This window comes from Lepisma saccharinum, chromosome 5 (genome assembly GCF_977018435.1).
Source record: "Lepisma saccharinum chromosome 5, izLepSacc3.1, whole genome shotgun sequence".
Taxonomy (NCBI): domain Eukaryota; kingdom Metazoa; phylum Arthropoda; class Insecta; order Zygentoma; family Lepismatidae; genus Lepisma; species Lepisma saccharinum.
This window is the reverse complement of record NC_139233.1, coordinates 76,140,011-76,155,872: the sequence shown is the minus strand read 5'-3', so window position 1 is coordinate 76,155,872 and position 15,862 is coordinate 76,140,011.

Sequence of the window (15,862 nt, the reverse complement as noted above, 5' to 3'; positions counted from 1 at the left end):
ATATTTCTACCACCTTGGTTGTTTTACAGCCCCTTGTCAAAGCTCGTAAACAACAATGTTACGTTGTGATCTCCCGCTCGTGGCTATGGGCTGAATTTGCCACACTTAGCACCCTAAGAAATGGGTTAGATTAGCAACGTTAGTGCTGGCGTATCAGTTGAGAAAATCGTCCATATAGCGCCTTGGGTAATTGGTTGATGGTAATTCGAGCCAGTTTCTACCAGATGTTATAGGACTGACCTTTCTTTACTCTCTTGTTAAACTCCGCTATTCATGTAGACTTTCCAGGAGTTTGTTCTGCACCGATGTGCCATTCACGAAATGAGACTCTCAATGCAGATGCCAGTGTGAAAGTAAAAGACGCAAAACTGCAAGAAAATTGGACTTGCTGACGCTTAACTGAGGTCAAGTCACAAAGATACTCATCAGAGATTAGAATTCACAATCTCGCTACGAAAGGTTCACATTTCGAGTTCTTGTCAGGGCATGAGTGTTTCGTTGTATCACCCATGTAATATAATAACCATTCATTCTTGTTGTGGCGATTAGCCACTAATACATATGTTGTGTATTGGAACAGACGCAGATCTAACTCAAGGTGTCGAATAGATTATAAAAGATAAGCACCGCATAATCCAACAAGTATATTATATTTAACATCAAATTTGCGGTGCATATCTTTTATAATCTATTCGACACCTTGTGTTCGATCTGCGTGTGTTCCAATACACAACAGCCACATCAGCAGAAAAGTGACGTAAAATAAAATATACACATGTGTAAAGTACAGGTAAAGCAATTTCCCAGTTTGTTAGGCGTCAGTCATCCTTTATTTATTTCATGAATTGACTATTCATCCTCAAGTTAACCTTGCGGTGTGCAAATACAGACAGAGAAGAAATTAAAGCTACGTAGACATATACGTAGATCTTTCCATACCCGGTACAGGCACATAGTGGTTCGGATCCCACTTCAAACTGTAGGTCAAGTCCCGATTCGGGGCCGGCAGAAGATAAAATTTTCACCCGGGTGAATTTTTGACGACCCCCTATTCTCAACACCCAATAAAAACATTTACCATGTTACATATTTACGGTTTTAAATAAAAAATAATAGCGTTATTTTTATATTACTGTTAAAGTATGCATTTATTCTAGGTATGCATTTATTTAATACCTACATAACGAATCAAGATAACAGTAATCTCTTAACTTAACGTTTTATTTCTTCCCTAGAGGGATTGTAACATTGACGACAAGGGTTATATTGAGCTCTGCTTCTGGAGTCCCTAAATTCCTTGAAAAACTTTTGAAAACCTTCAAATCAATATTTTTGGGGTTCAGACTGATTAACATAATTATTGCATTCATTAGTCCGTAAATTCTTCTTTGTTGAATACTTCCTAATGCGTCTATAAAAATTAATTATAGGTTTGAACTTCTTGAATGATGAAAACCACTTTTATTTTTCTTTCCATATATTATCTATTTTTTATACATTGCTTTTATCTTCTGTACATTTTTCTATTAATATTCTTACTTTCACTAAATCGATAATTATCCTCCAACAATTTACTTATATTCTTTCCCTTGTGCTACCATCTATTTTTCTTTTCCGAAACTTTATCCATCTCGTTTTAATGTTTCTAATGTGAAATATTTGGTGTTACGTGTAACAACAATTCTTGTTAAAACAGCCACGCTTATTTAATAAAAATTAAGGTTTGTGGTTCTTCTCAAGGAGGACTTCCCTGTCCCGATTAGCCTATCTGTGCATAAAGTGGGCTAACAAATACTCAAACTCCATACACATAGATAACGTAAATCTACATACCCACGGATTACTTCATACGCACATAACTTCCTGCCACACTAGGTATCAAGAAGGAAGTCTACCTACTAGTTCTTATTCAATTCAGTCTTTGCGTTAGCATCAGATTCCATACCGAAAAAGGAACAACTCCCATACATTCCTGTTCTTGGAAAGGAAATGCTAATAGAGATTACTGCATAGGTCGAAGACTTGTTTATGTCTCCCAAGAGATACTTCATTGCATTGTTCGTGGTATTGATTTATTTTCTCCGGCCCCTTTGTTCCGTCAACCTTCAAGGAATTTCCTCCTTAAATCCACATTTTCCATTGAATCTTCAAACGAAGCACCTTTTCAACTCAACGAACCTTTTCTCCTCTTTTTTCCTTATCTTTTCAAATGTATTCAATGCAAGATATTTCTTTTTCTCTTCCCTTCTTTTATGTTTCTCTTTCTTCTTCCTCTTCATTGTATTCCCCTATGTTTCATTGATTGGCCCACAGTGGTCTTATCGCTTATGTACAACTGGGAGTTTTCCTCCTCCCTGTGTGTGCCTGGGCATCGCTCCTTTCTTCCCTTAATCCGATCAACTGTCACAGGACATGTTTGCGGAACACTGACAGTTTGGTCAATATGCTGACGTTGTTAGCTCAAGCTTGATCGGTGGTTTTTGACTGTTTTTCATTTATTTTTGAAACATGTTTTCGTCTTTTCACTGTGTATGTTCCTGGTTGCTTGTGTTCTTAGCTGTTCTTCTCTTTGTAACAGATTTCGCGTTTCTTTTTCACTGTTTTGATCTATTTACATTTCTCTGGTTTATTTCTAGTGGCCAGCTTTGAAGTGAACTTGTCAGAATCACTCTTTTCCAGTGACGTATCCAAGAAGGGAGTTTTAATCCCGCTCCGCAACTTTTGGTATAGTGTTAAAAAAAGCAAAGAAAGAATGGCAAAATTAAGGACCGACTGCTACCTCTCATTTGTGGTAATATTTCTCTCAATCTAAAATAATAATAATAATAATAATAATAAATAATAATAATAATTCATACTGGGTTACCTCCAAAAACGGTGGCGTCTATGACCAGGGCTGGCCCTATGTGGGTGCGGGGCTCAGGGTATACAATATAAGTGGTGCCGTGTAACAAAAAAATGTTCAAAGCACTGAAAAAACTCAAATATTTTTGATCCTTTGTGTGAAGTATGATCACAATAAAACATTATTCCAAGTAATAAACCATTTATATATTCCATATTTTTACCTAAGGGAAATAAGAAGATTATGTTGAAGGTTATAATCAATAGTTATGAGTGGCTAATATAAGTTTCTAAAATAGTGGGTTTTTTTTCATTTTCGATGTGCCACTGGTGAAAAGTTTATTATATATAATTACAAAACTGGATGTGTTCAATATAAACTATTATTTTACATATCAAAGTTCAATTTTTAATCATATCCACTAATATTGGCTATCAAAATTATCTTGTTTACTTTTTCATTCATTTGCATAAAGGACATTCTACGCTTCCTTCCTCCAGTTTTGAGTTTGGTTTGTGTCCATCTCCCAGTCTGAACCAGACCAATAAGCGACATTGTGAGTCGACTTTTCAACACTCTCGGACAACGAGGCCGTTTTAATTCGATTTAAATTAATAAGTAGGACAAATTTCGGCAATAAGCTAAACTCGTCCGAGGATTAAAGCAAATATTATTTTGGGAGATCGGAGTAAAATAAAGGTCTGCTAAAATTTCTGTTGGGATCATCTCTGGCGGAGTGGTTAGCACAGCACGCTACGATGTCATGGGCCCAGGGTTCGAATCTCTGCCTGACCATTGATGTTCAATGTGAGTCTCTACAACAATTTCATCATATCATCCCTCATCCTCGTCGTCGCGACTAACCAAAAGTGGCAAAAATCGACGCTAAGTAACAAAAATAGAAAGTCAGATGCAATCTCCTTCTAAGCTCTGTGTATGATTGTTGAAATTACTGACAAACGTTTGTGAACAACTGAGAACTTACAGTAATTATTCCGCACGTTCCAAATAATACGGAGGAAATAATGCAGCCTCTTCTTGTTTCTCTATGTGTGAGAAGAATGAGACAAGGGCTATTGCGGGACAGAGCAGAAAGTCAGGCTGTCTGTTTATAGAGAATGACTCTTTTCTTGAATTGAGTAACCATTCAATGCAGCCACAGAAAGAGGGCAATCCTCAGAGACCAGGAAGCGTATCTAAAACCAAAATTCAGCGTGAACTTCTTTTGTAGGTGTTGCAGCACTGCAGAGTCCTCTAGCAGAGTCCTCTATCGAGCTCAATTTGTGATTCTGTTGGCTACGGACGGGCGTCTTTGTGGTTTTTACAATTTCCTGGCATTGTCTGAAGCGAGTTTTATTGGACGCCATTTCCCCGTGAAGCTCCACCTACTGGCTCGTCACACACACACGACCTACAACTGTCTTGAATTGTCCATCTTGAATTGAACATTCATCTGTGCTTTTGTTCTCATGCTGCCTTTTGCTTTAATTCTTTAAGGCGATTCGGTGCCTTTTCTGAAAAGGTGAGTAGCGCGGAGAAATCTGGTTCTTTTAAACTGAAGGACAAGGTACAGGCAGATGGTACAGAGCGCAGGGCTTCTTGTCTACTGTATCTTCCGGATAGAAAGAAAACAACAATGTCAATGGACCTTTGTTGAATTTCTTGTCTGTGTTGCTGGAAGTAATTGTAAAGGGACATGCAACAATGAGATTGGAACGTTTCAGGTGTGACGAATGTAGAGCACTATGAAGCAAAGTGTGGTGTTCTTGATGTGACCGAAAATTTATAGAGGTCGACTCTTTTACGAAGCTGTTGTCTTCAAGTGTATAATGCCCTTCACAGTTTCTGCGGAACAATGTTTATGGTGACTATGGACGCCCACTGGAGGGCAATTGCCCCTTTGGATTTTCAAAATGAAACAATTTTTATAGACTGTTGTCCTAAGGGACGTTAATTTTAAGATCATCATTTCAATAATTAGCTAATTTTTCATGCAATATAGACACTTAACATTGATTATTTCTAATATAATTTTCGGATATGTACGGGTTGTCTGTTACCGTAAGCTATTTTTTACTACTGTTGCATGTTGTATTCCTTAATTTTTCTAGTAAATTTTTGAAGCAGATCTATGTAAGTAACAAACTCTGTTATGCTCAATCTTAGTCCAATAATTGCTTACGAAATCAGCCCCTGACGCCGCATATATGTTGCCAACAATCTGTCTTAAAAGGGTGCCTCCGAAACTATTGTTGGTAGCAGCAAATAAGCCACGCAGGATTTCTTTTCTTTGTAATGTAAATTTATATTTTAATTTTGTAATAAAATAAAGTAGTTGTTTCCTGTGAATGCTGCTCAGATATCTAATCTTATAATCCGTTCATTTATACCTAGTTATGCAATCTGAGGAAATAATGGTTGTTATACTACATGAAGTAAGGTAGCCCACATAAATTAGCCCGGCTGGGTAATACCAGAGACGAGCTAATAATTGTGTGTAACTCTAATATAACTCTATACGTGTGCCGCAGAAACAGACCCTGCAAGGTGCATTGGTTATATCCTGCATGAAACACCACTCCAGGACCACAAAAATTGGCGCCACTAGAAATAAAAGTCATTCCCTGCCTATCAGTTCTGGTAAACAAGTCGAGAAGATGGTGTTTTCCGTGCAGCAGCGAATTGTGATAGTGGAAGAATATGTGTGGACATTTTTTCACTCACATTGTTGTTCTTTTCTAATTTAATAATAACCAGTGACTTATATACGGAACTTAACAGTCAAAATGACAAATGCTTCTTCTGGACGCAGCTCGTTCAGTTGTTTAGTTTTGTTGTTTAGCTGGAATTAACCTTGTTCTTTGAATCAACAGTGAATAGTGCAGTTTATCGTGGCTTCTTTAAACTTGCAAACGTTTTACGATGAACTGACACCAGAAGAAAGACTATACTCCTACTTCCAACAAGATGGAGCCACATGCCACACTTCGAACAAATCCCTGGCGTTGGTGCATGAACTGTTTACAGAAGAGCGCACAGTAAGCAAGGGGTTGTGGCCCCCTCGTTCCCCAGATTTGTCCTCCTGTGATTTTTTATCTCTGGGGATGCTTAAAGCATAAGGTGTATGCAAATAACCCCCATACCCTGGCTGAACTGCATTCCATCTCACTACATTATTGTATCGATGGGTACGAAACAGCAGGGACATACCAACACCATCCGGTATACAGTATGAAAAATCAGGAGATCTCATTACTTTTAATGAACATTCTACTAACTTTAACAAGGAATACAACGTCAGCTCTCGGAAATGTTGTGTTTGATTACAACGTCACCTCTCGGAAGCGTTCTGTTTTGTAAACAAAGAGCAAACCTCGGTCAGCGCAAGGAGTAAAGCACTCCGTGTTTACAAAATGCAATCAATGACGGCTTGTAACCACACATTATTAGCATTTTACCAACTAGGACGACGTTTACAAACAATGAAGTCAGTGGCGGCTTGTAATCACACATTTGCGATTATCTCGAAAACGGCTCGTTTGCAGACCCATGTTTACTGAGACTTTTTTGCTTCTATTATCGAGTACTTTCACCTGTGTCAGTTTGCGCTATTACTTATGAGACACCCTGTATTGGGAGAAGTAGGGAGGAATTCTTGACGTGTGTAGATCATTCTTCAAGAGAGTTTTGGTACAGAAGCGACAAGCGATACGTGTCTTTTGGAAATCAGCACGAAGTCTTTCGAACCGAAGCAACACTTGCCGCTTGTCGCTTGGGTGTTGCTGGACTGCCACATTCGATCCGTTGTTCACGCTTTTGCGGTGAATGCTTTGCCGTAGACTGAATCGGCCCGTGTTGCTTCCCACCTGCCGCTTGTGGCTTCGGTCTGAAAGCTACCTAAAATTTACTCTGACTTTAACTTCGAAACGGTATATTGCATGAGCCCCTTCTGGTAGGGTTGTTAAACGTCCAGGATACTATAAATTCTAATGGGTTTTATTGTGTTCCGTAACAAGACCGGAATCTTTTTTCTCGCACAGTTTAAATTCGGTCCAAGTTGCCTATTGTTACATTTCAATATGGAACTTGGACCCTATTTAAACTGATCCTGAAAAAAAGGATCATGGACTGTATTTAAAATCACCCGGAAAAAAGTTCCAGGACCGTATTTAAATTGATCAGGAAAAAAGGTTCCTGGACCGAATTGAAATAGTTTAAAGATAAAAAGGTTCTTTACGGTCCAGAACCCATTTACACTTCTTGATTTTCTCTCCTGGACCGGAATTGAATTTATTTAAAATTCCTGAACCTTTAACAACCCTGCCTTGTGGACAAATTACAGAAAGATTCTTTAAGTGCAATCTATACAAAGTTCTTTGTGCTACAATGAAAAAAATACCGGAATTACAGAAAAGGCTGAATGTTGGGATTAGATTTGTAGTAATTACGTTGAAAATCATTTGTATCCATAAAGATCTGGATAAGATTCTGGTCTCGATTTTCGAAATATGATCTTGGTACCAGCGTCACGACTACGTGTTGTCCACGAGCACCCTCCCAACCCCTAAAGCGCCGTTCAACCTTCTCCCCTGGGGCATATGAGTACAGGGTGAATGATTTGTTATAGTTTCATTAGCGCTACACGGGCGAGGGCCATATTCATTATTTGGAGAGTCATCAGCGAGTGTTTGCGCTCCTCTGCCCCAAACAATCCGGGAAGTGCCGAGTTTGCCTTTGGCCTCTCCAGCGACGACGAAAGAACAAACAGAAGAGGAGGCCGTTTATTGGTCTCCTCCTTTCAAGGAGGAAAATGCTAACGGGGCAGAGGACAAAGTTACGGCCGAAGAAAGCATCGAGAATGAGTCGATGAAGAAGAACTTCCTTCAAGGTGCGAGAAACGAGAGCAACTCTAAATTAACTACAGCAACCCGCATTGAATTGTCTATAACCGGAAGAAAAAAACCTTATACACGTTTATTACCTACACCGAAGTTGGATTGATTTAAATCAGGTGATTTTAAAAAAAAAATACATTTAAATCACTTCAAATAAATAATTTATAGAATAATCTACATAAGGACTTTGTAGATGTCAGAATCACTTCTCGTGAAAGTACACTAAACTTGTAGGCTCTAGGAAACAAATATTACTGATACAGTGAAGCTCATACGAAAGGAAATGCAATATGTAAACTGAAAACACACTTATATTTCTCTTGATTTAAAATTAAATAATTTTTATGGGCAAAAATTGCAAAGATTTTGTATAGAAAAGTATACGAAATACTAATTACATTAAACCATAATGTAGTTATCATGAAACTGTAAATTAACATGACAGCTGATACTTTGCAAACTATCAAACTAGAAAAATTGCCAAAATTCAGTTGCAAAGCCCATAAAAATATTTTAAGTTACAATTATAGAGTACATCCAGAATGTGTTCGTTTCACGGGAAGAAAAGTTACTGAAATTATTATAGTGTCCTTAACATACTCAACAAACATATTCATACTAGGTTCATACACAGTATCAGGAACGAAGGACGTATTTAGGGGAGGGTGTCCAGGGAGTCCGGATAATTTTGGGATCATACAGCTTTGAATGACATTACAAAGAAGATTTATGTACACTACTACTCAAAATAATATGCATAAAATTGTAATCAGATCAGAAACTTACTTTCTCCAAATACATGTAACATCATTTTTGTTATTCGATAAATATTCAATTATTCATCTATTTGACATTAATTTCATTTGGCACGGCACTTGTTTTTATGTAAATTATTCCGATCTTAATTACAGGTAAGCTACGTAATGAACAGGCGCTGTTATATCTCTATTCTTATACAGTCTTTTTACCTATACGTGTAATAATAATATAATATTAATTTATGTATTGTAATTAGTATTAATTTTATTTAATATAATTATTTTAATTTAAACATTATTATTATTATTATTATTATTAGTATTATGATTCCTGAGACACTTGGTTCGGACCCCTCCGCGCGAAACATATTTCTAGATACGTGCCTGTCAGGAACAGAAAAATGTATATTTACATTTGCTTTTATATGATTTAATCTAACTGTTGACATATTTTACAGAGCTGTTTACTAGAAAAATGCTGTCTGCAAAAAACATTCTATGTGTATGGTGTCAAAAGCCATATAAGCAATTTTGAGAGTGTTTTTTTTTAAATTAAAAAAATCAATTTAAATAAAAGAAATCGTCAAAAATGACGTCAGTATCAACCTCTCGTGGTACCCCGTCGCTCCGACGCAGGTTTCCATGGTTACTCCTAAACATTACATTTTTTTTGGGCGACTTTATTCCCAAATTCCCTTTCTACGTAATCCTAAGCACATAAGATTACAGGTTAAAATGTAAATGTGTATTTTAAAAGTAGATTAACTATGATAATAGTAAGAGGTTATCTTTTTTGTAGTCAACTAGCACACATACGAATATTGTTCACGCAATGTTCTTTGTATTCAGGTAACTGATTCGATGAAAGCCGAAGTCTGTAGTTCGAGGACCTGTATGTTAAAAGTTTGTACCTTGTCGAAATTGTAAAATGTTTTTGGCTTTCATACAGGTAACTCTCAGTAACAGTATTGTTTTACTGTATCATCCAAGTGTGACTGGTAAAAGCTTTGTTCTTGTTTATGAATAAACGTAATCTGTACAAGTCTTTTTAACGCTTAAACATTTTCTATTGAACGATATCTAACTGCCAACGATCACATTTAGCTTTCATAGTCAGCCCTTAACACCTGAACCCTGAGTGTAACAGATTCTCATGCCACGACTGGGTAAAACTTGCAATGAGAGTTATCTGTCATTGACAGTCACACGCCCTTTCTCCCATGACCGTTGCAACGTGAAGTTGCGTTTTTTGGTCTCTAAATGAATGCATGGGAAGCTGAAAATTATTAGTTATCATTTTTTCAAACATCGTGTCCACCATAATAATGAACTTGCAAATCTTGCAACATATCAGTGAACAACTAAAAATAAGAGAATGGGGGAAAGCGAATAGATCAATGTTGTAGGAAAAAAAGGATAGAGGCGCGCTGGCATGGTTCAGACTAGGTGGATAGAAACAATTAAGGAAGAAAAACGAAGCAGGGGAAACGATATATTCTTTGTGCAATGGAGGGGAGACGAACAAGCATATTCTCCTGAACTGCCCTTCTACATGTGATCTAAGGGACAAGTGGCTGAGGGAGGGAGGTACTAGAAGTAGTAGACGATGGAATAAAGACAAAAGAATCGGGACAACAAGTGGTAAAATACCTGGGGGAAGTAAGAGAACGGCGGGGAAAGCTATTAGAGAAGGCAGCGAAATGGGTGATCATGATCCAACGGAGCCATCTTTATAGTGAAACGTAAAGTGTAAACATCCCTTATCACATAAGGAAGAGGGGAGAATGGAAGTGTAAAAGACAGCCCAAGAAATTAAAGAGAAATAGTGCAGAGGGGGGAGTTTGCGTGGGAAGTGAAAGATTGAAATAGAGTACAGGAATATAAAGACTGGAGGCCAAAGGAACCGGGCACATAACTTTATTTGCATGTGCAATATTTGGATTTTTATACTATACTTATTATGTCTAATGTTCTTATATCCGATCAACTACTAAGAGTTATTTGTATATTAACGTAAAGAGGGTACAATATTAATACATGACTTTGAGAGAAGAGAAAGTGTGTGTAAAGTAAAATTTATGTAGTGCGTAGAGCGTACAGCTCACACAAGGAAAATGCAAATAAATACTAACATGGGGAGATATTCATCTCTTTTAGAGTCAGGTCTATATTTAGAAGCAGTGTCCACCTTACGATATTGAAGGAAAGGCACACCTGGCATGAAACTATCACTCTTCAACTTAAACTGTAGGTCCAGTGCCTGTTAACCTTTTTCATCATAAAGTAGACTTACGACAAACCTATTTACCTATTTAATTTAATTTATTATGCTACTTCTTTATTGCATTATTCATAAGTAAGCGAAATATTTTGTTCATAGTGTTATTTGAAAGGCACTTTATTAGTGGCAATTGTGATTCTGTATTTCGTGGTTGCATATATTCAGAAATTCGTTCCCTTTGTCCAGGGTTCCAGCGTCGAAACCAGGCATGGAACAGGAAAAAAAAAGTTATTATGAAAACAAGTTTCCTTTAATGACCACTGCACGCTGTGAAAGTTTGTGCAATGCCACACGTAGACCTGTCTGTTGTTTTTGTCAAGATGGATTGATTTAAATCAGGTTGACTCAAATCGCGACTTAAATCAAAATTTAAATCAAGTAATTTTTTTGAAAAAAAAAATCACAATGGGGATGTGTTCGGCGGTTGTTCATCCTTGGCGAAAGGAATGAATAAAATTGATGCAAACGAATTATAAAACACCTATTTATTCCCATAGTAATAGTAAAGTAATACAACCACGGACAGACGCATGTTTAGATGCTAGGTTGACTAGGGTTTCGTGAAGACCTAATCTCCTCGATGCTTTCTCATTCCTGTCCCTAATCGAACTTCGTCACTCTCGTCTTTTCCTTTCCTCCAAAACTTCGACCATTCACCTCTCTACTTCAACACCCGTAGCACATCTTGCCCTCGCACCACTCTGTATTGCAGCTTACACTTCCTCGTTTCCCCTTCTTTTCAAACACACCGCCCTTGTGTTAGCAACTCGATACATTTTCGGTACTTGCGGTAGTAACTAGTTACTGGTTGGGTACTTGTGTTAGAAGCATGTTACTTTTTCGGTACTTGTGTTCGCAACACGTTACCTTTTTGGGTACTTGTGTTAGCAACTCGTTACTTTTCATGGTAGCTACTTGTATTAATAACGCGTTACATTTTCGGTACTTGAGTCAGCACTGCATTAGTTTTTTGGTACTTTCGTTAGTAACTGCACTTCGATATTTTGCATTACTTCCGGTACATTGGCCATGTCAGGCGTGCATGTATTTGCTTTTTTTATTCTTGTTGTTTTTGGAACGTGTACACGTGAACTTCCATGAAAACATGCACTACAGATAACAGTCAAATGTCCTTATTTTATGAAGGAGTTACTTTTGGAAACAACATAATGGTAACGCATTACGCATTACTTTTGTTAAACAACTTACCCAACTCTCATCCAAAGTCATTACGATTATTATTAATTTAAATTACATGCGACTAATATTTTATCGCATGTTTTAATCCTGGACTCCCCAGTCTTCCTCAAGTTCACCATTTTGCTTAGGTCCCGATCGATCCGGTGGAGGCGCTGGCGGTGCATGCGGGGGAAGCGTCTTGTGGACACAAAAGGTTATTGCCTATTAACAATGGAGTAAAAACACGGCTCCCCTGCCGTCCTACACAAGCTACTCAACATTAATTATGCAATTACTGCACAATGGAGGTTCAAGGGGGGAGACGTGAATGGTGTGAGAATGGATTGTGGGCGGGCAAGGAGAGGGGGGTTGCCGCATGCCGCACGGAGATATTGCATGTTGGTCCCCGCCAGGGAGGGTAAAAAAAACTTTCGGAAATTACTAAAGTGTAAAATAAATAACCCAAGGGGGTCTTTTGTTGCGGAGATGCGAAGAACGCAAATATCCCTTTCTTCCCTCCTTTGTGACGTAGGGCAACGGGAGAATGCCATACCGGCTTTTGTGGACGGGAATTTCGGGTGTGGGGAGACGATATTTCAACCTCTTTTTTTTTCCAAACCGGCCTAGTTTTAATAGCTGGCTAAACAACGGAAGCATGAAAGACGGTGGACAAAGGCTGCGTGTATTGCTACTGTTGGCCCCTGCATTAATAAAGTGCCTTCATACGGCTTCTTCTCCCCTCTCTGTTTCCACCCCCCTTGCCTTTACCAGGCTCTTTCTTCTCTCCGCTGCTCTTTACAAGCGCTCCTTGTGCTGGCACAATCGCCAATAGGCTGTTTCGCGTGGTTTAAAAAAGGAGGGGAAGCTCCTCTTTTTGAGATGCAAAATGGACGATGAACACTGAATGCAGATGTCACTGCTGTTGCCTTTTGTCAAAGCTGCAGAACGGCTTCCATTCTTCGCTTTCTTTGGGTCCTTTTCAAGCCTGATGCGTGCACATTTATCACGCTCCTAATCCTTGTCTAGCATGGGAATCAAGTATCATAATTGGTGCCTCGCCTGTTCTTCTTTCATCCTCGTCCCGAATTTAAAGCGACCTGTATTTAAAAATGTTTAGAAAAAAAAAACAGGCACAATGGAAAAACCAACCCGTTAATGTCATGTTATTCAAGATGGTCGTCGTTTGGAAGGAGGTTCTAGGAAACTGACAGATCGCTGCGCACCGTTACTACTGTAATTTCTCTTCAAGTCCCGGCTCGTGCATCGCTAAGGGATTCCAATTCGCCTTGTAATCAAGGGGTCCCGGGTTCGATACCCGTTGGAGGCTCAAGTGGTTCGGATCCCACTTTAAATATTAAGGCGAAGAGTGACAATTTTGCACAAGCATGTATTTATTTCAATATCGTCGGAATGGGCACTGCTGCTCATAATTTGAGAGTATGAATTTCTCCTAATGTTGCAATTAGAAGAGCTTTTTAAAGTTGATTATTAAGCTAGATATGATCTCTAAAAGGAGCCCGTGTCGTTTGCCCCGAGTCATTTGCGCCGAGGCTTCTTATTGGTTCATTTGAGCTGCGGCATATGTCAAAACCTTCCTTGGTGGGTTTTCCCACAATCGGGAGTGTCATTACCGCCGCGCGCACGTGCGTCTATGACGTTGTCCAGCTGTAGCTGTGTTTATCTTCGATTGAAAAGGAAGGTGATTGGTAAATGAATGTAAGATGAAAGTATATATGAGGGATCTACATAGCTATTACTTATGTAATGTTTGCAAAAAATAACACTGTATTTATAATATTTTTGACGATTTTATGTAGTGTATAAATGATTAATAGTTAATAGGCTGATTTATGTATTTTGTGTTGTGGAATAAAATTGATACAAGTAATCCTGTGTAACGTCTTTTGAAATAAGCAAAGAAAAGTCATATTTGACTCTCTGGATAGGTTTAACATTTCAGTGTAAACACAGCTGTGGAACGTCATAAACACACGTTTGTTTGTTTGTTTGTTTGATTTCATGCACTATGCACCATGTTCCCATAAACACACGTGCGCGCGGCGGTAATGACACTCCCGATTGTGGGAAAACCCACCAAGGAAGGTCTTGACATATGTCGCGGCGCAAATGAACCGATAAGAAGCCTCGGCGCAAATGACTCGGCGCAAACGACACGACACCCTCCAAAAGACCTCCTCGATGGCGTAGTGGTAGCGTCGCCGCCTTGTAATCCCGGCGAAGGCACATAATGGTTCGGATTAATCTGTAAGTCCAGTCCCGATTAGCCTTACTGTGCATAAAGTGGACTTCAAAGAGCAACTCAATCAATCAATCGAAAAACGATCTGTAAAAAATGTTATGACTAATTATTAATAGACTTCAACTTCAAGTTTCGACTTTTCCTAACACAAACAAAATCTTCAATCTGTTCTGTTCCCGCTGATATTTCTTTCTACACCATCGGAAGTTTTATATTCCAAACAGAACAAGTAAAATAATACTCCCATAAGCTTGTATCCCGTCCTACAATCATCCAGCTCACACACTTCTCTTTCTCCAGCTCGCCGCGGGGTAAGGTCGGTGGGGAAATGCAGTCACGGGTCTTTGCGTCTGGCTGGACGTGAAAACTGCTCCTTGTGCCCGTAACCATGTTTGGCGCTTGTGTCGTGAACTCGTATATATATATATATATTCGCAGCTTCATTTTACGGTGTTTCAGGGTGATCATCATCAAATTATGAAAATCGACCCGTAAGATTTTTGCTGGATGAGGTGCCGCACAACCGAGGAGAAATTATCATTGTCTGCTTCTAATGAAATCGAATACGGCCACTAAAGTACAGGGCGTCAAAATTCATGCAAGCGGCTTGTGAAATTTCTGGTGGTTCTGGAATGGATACCTTTCGATAACTGATAAATAACTATAGAGACTCAAACGAGACAAGACTCGGTTGACCTTTGTAAAATCGCGACACCTTGTCCGAGACTCTCGGTCTCCTTCGAGACTTTGGTATATGATATTGGGAAATTTAAATAAATCTAATTTATTTTATTAATATACTTCTTTTGACATACCAAGTGGATATCTGCCTGTACAGAGTGGTTACATATCTATTCAGGATAAACTCTGTTTCCGAGAGCTGGTACAGTCACGGACACTTCTGGGTTGTCACGACCCTATTGAAGAAGCACTAAAGCAAGCCATCCATGTCTGACCACCAAGCGCCTTGTGACTAGACAACCCAACCAACATTGAAATTCTGCGGCTTGTATACCAGTCACGGGTATACATCTCTGTAAATTGAGTAGTGATGCCGAAGAGAAATACGAGATGTAGATTGTCGATCGTAATGTTTCGTGTTCTCGACATGGAATAATACTAGGTCCACGTTACGTTCCATTATTTAATGTTGTTTGGGAACGAACCTGACGGACGGATATTGTGATATCAATATCACATTGCAAACGGTTATTAATGGTTTCAATGTCATTTGCTGGGGAAAACAAGTTTCGTATTACTTTAGATTCGAACATGCAAAGTATTGCTTTAGACAGCACTCATGATTTTGAAACGTGGAAAGGTAATCATTTTACGGGGAACGTGAAAGTTGGTGTGTGTTGACAGAATGTAGCTACTGCCATATTAGCACTGAAAACTAGGAAGCGTTCTCAATGATCACGTGGCTGCATGTTTTTCGCTAATCAATAACTGCGTTTTTTCAACACATACACAAATACATCGTCGCTTCGGAACATCAAATATTCATATTTGCTGCTTTCAGATTACCAACATACGAAGTGGCATGCAATTCAAAAGGTTTTGCAGAAAAACCTCAGTTTTATAAATAAGGTTGGATGAAATTATACAAAAAAAAGAAGAAAAAAACGTACCTTACACTGGGCT